The sequence below is a fragment of the Cibotium barometz genome, chromosome 41 (assembly GCF_041138505.1).
Source record: "Cibotium barometz isolate CiBa-2024 chromosome 41, ASM4113850v1, whole genome shotgun sequence".
Classification (NCBI taxonomy): Eukaryota; Viridiplantae; Streptophyta; class Polypodiopsida; order Cyatheales; family Cibotiaceae; genus Cibotium; species Cibotium barometz.
The window spans coordinates 41,880,585-41,884,079 of record NC_141086.1 but is presented as its reverse complement, the minus strand read 5'-3'; positions in this window follow the sequence as shown (position 1 = coordinate 41,884,079).

Genomic DNA, 3,495 nt, shown 5'->3' with positions numbered 1-3,495 from the left:
TGCGTGGTCTCTTTTAATAGTAGCTTCTTTGGAAGTGGGGGGAGTTAGCGTTGATGAGTCACATTCCTTCTTGTAGAGGCGACAGGTCTTAAACTTATCTCTCCATGGCCTCTACATGGATTTCTTGCCCCATGGTAGATAATACTCATGATTAACAGTCCTACACCGAGCTACTTTCCTCCCAGCTAGCGCGAACATTTTTAATTCCCTATAAAAATATTATGTAGATTTTTCAATTACAACCTCACCATCTTGTTCTATATATGAACTATGTTGCTTTAGGAGCAGATTTAGGAGTACCCAGACTTAACTTGAGTGAACATGTTTGGCTTGAAGAAAGAAAAATAAGTGCATATGGCCTTGGCAAGCTTGATAAGTAGTGCACATTGGTCTAGTCGGGCTTTGGGTTTTCGGTTGGGACAAATATAGTCATTCTGATAGATTTAGCTACAATATTCTTGATGCATGGATGGAAAACTCTTGGCAATATAAGGGCATCGTGCACCATTTCCATAGTGAGTTTGAGGATCTCTTTATCCACCCTTGCCCTAGATAAAATCTACTTGGAAGGCCTTTGTTCTTTGCGCATATGAATTCCTCCCTTGTTCTCCTTGTTATGCTCCTTCTTGGATTAATTAATGTACACAATACTCTTTTGGGTCTTTCTTTGATGTCCTTGTATGGCTCCAAAAATGATAGGCATGCCAAAGTCTTATGGTTTCTTTCCCAAACATGGAACATTCTTTTGTACATGAATCTGTACTCCCTCTTGCTTATAAATTCATTCTCAAATGCATTATACACCTCTCCTTAAATGACAAACAATCTGTCGTAGCTAACATTAGTGAGACTACATGATGCCTTATTTATCTTCTCCATTACATTTGGATAGCACACGCGCGGTTCAGCTTTGTTTGTTGTTTAACCAATGCATTAACAAGTGACTCATTTTCCCTCTAAAATGTGCCTTTGACATTGTTTGTGAGGATGGATAAATTTACTAAAAGTTGGGAAGAGAGCATATTCCAATTTGGCCACATGATGCAATTTGGCCACATGATGCAATTGTATCTCTAACTCAACCCTTTCAATATCCCAGATTACTGCAAACAAGGCATCCCTTGACCCCCCCAGCGAGCTCATATTTTTGAGTCTCCAGTTGCCTAATGTGTTCTTATAGAATAAGAACTTGTTGGGCATTCTTCGTAGCCTTTTTTAAGCATAAAATTAGCTACTATCTCTAGGTCTATCTATCTAGACCACTTATTCTTTTTCCTTGCCCTTCCCTTCGTAGATGAGGCTATAGGAGAGGGTGTTATCTTTGATTAAGAAAAGAAACAAAAGGAAAAAGGAAAAGGGAAACACTCAACTATAGAGACCTTAAGATTAACAGAAGCAAAACAAAAGAAACATTGAAGAGGAACTTCCAAAATACAAGGCCACCTTAACATTGGAGAGAATATATACATATAATTATAAACTTTAAAGAGAAAGAGACTTACAAACTATCTACCTTTACAATCTCAACTCAACTCTAATAAGAGTTAAGGATGAGGGTTGTTGCAAGATCAGGGTGTCCAGTTTTGTCCAGTTTCTGCTGGACTCGGACAATGCTTGGAGAGCAAATTTTAGGGGGTAAGGTACTTAAAATGAGATCAAGCAAATAATAGAAAATATGCTTGCCCTTAAATTAACCCAGTATAACTTAAATTAATATAAATTAGTCTAATTAATCAAAATTAATTAAAAATATGATGAAATGATAAACAAATGATCTTTCCATACTTAGAGTGATCCAATTTATTTTTCCATAGATGCACCATTACAAGTACACTAGTCCCTATAGGTTTTAGATGATTCACATCAAAAATGTAATTTTACTAATTAGATTATTAATATTTGCAGGCTTTCTGATAGTCTGGAAGAATTTTGAAAAAGAGATCATTAAAAATCCAACCATTGGATTTGCAAATTTCACTAGCCACCACATTCTACTAATGTCTCAGTATCTACCCACTCTTTTGATCTACAAGATTGAGGACTTTAAGTGGTACCTATTGTGGGTACAAAAAGTGGCGTATATTATAACACTTTAAAGACCTTGAAATATTTAAAGAAAATAGACAAATATCTTAAAATTTTCTCAAAAAATCAAGTTAAGCTCCATATTATGTGAAGATCTAAGGTACAAAGTGGGAATCTCATATGAGTTTATATGTAAAAGATATTAGCATTTTATGGAATCGGCTCAAATTTGGGACAGGGTGTATACATTGACTTTGTACCTAAGAAAATGAGGACTTTTGACTATCTAATTCTTAATCAAATTATGCAACTATATTTCCAACTTTGAATATGATGTTCCAACAAAAGAACTTGAAACGAAATTCCTTCATTTACTAGGAGAGATTAGCCACTAAAGGTAAACAAATGCCTATTTTTTTACTGTTTACAGGGTGCCTGAGTGGACAAAACTGGGCACCCTGATCTTGCAACCACCCATGAAATGTTATCATCGTTGGCCAAATGGGAGGTTAGTTTTACCATTGGCCTACATTCTACTCAAATCAAAACACATTTGAACATAAAGTGCCCACGCCCCCCCTCCCCCCCCAAAAAAAAGAATCACCCAAACAAAAAGTGAGAGTTATATGCATTAGGGGGTTTTTGGACTCAAAAAGGGGCCCTTTAAGGGCTTCTTGTCTCTTCCTTAAATCAAGGAACAGCTCATAACAAAATGTTAAACATTATCACACACACTCTCTCTCTTCTTTTAGAATCTTAAAGATCACATTTGGGAGAAAAATAGTTAAATAGATTAAGCCATTTCTTTATTTTGATAATGTCCATTTACAACAACACTACCCAAACCTCAGAATTTGAAAATCTCAAAAAGTGCTTGTTTATTTCAGTAAAAAGTGTAGGGCTCAAATGGTGTGACTCCTCAAAAAGCTTGTGTGCTTTCCAATATCTTAGGATTATACACTTCAAAAATATTTGAAAGATATCAAATTGGAGGAAAGAGAGCATAGATTCAATATCTTTCAGATATTGAAGGATAGTAAGGCATAGCTCAAAGGAGGCATGTTTCATGTAATTGTTTATTTAAGCAAGGAATGTGCAATGTGTCTCCACCAAACCTTATGTATGGTCTTTTGTTTTGTAAAGTACACATACACAGTACTAGAAAACAAGGTTTGAAATGCAATTTTATATGCTTCTGGAAACACACACATAAATTTTTGTTTAAAATCTTAACACATATCAGATTTTGTGTGAAATCTTAATGCTAATAGGCTTTTAATTGATGAAACTAGGTCATGCTCTAGAGTCCACCCTCCACACCACTTCGAGTCACGGTGTCTACCAAGATAGAGAAAGCACAAAAATACATGTAACTTTAATTTAAAGCATTAGCAAGATTGCAATCATCGTCCAACGTCCTTCTATAATATTCTAGATTCTGTGACCCCAAGGGGCCTAGAATGAAGAGGG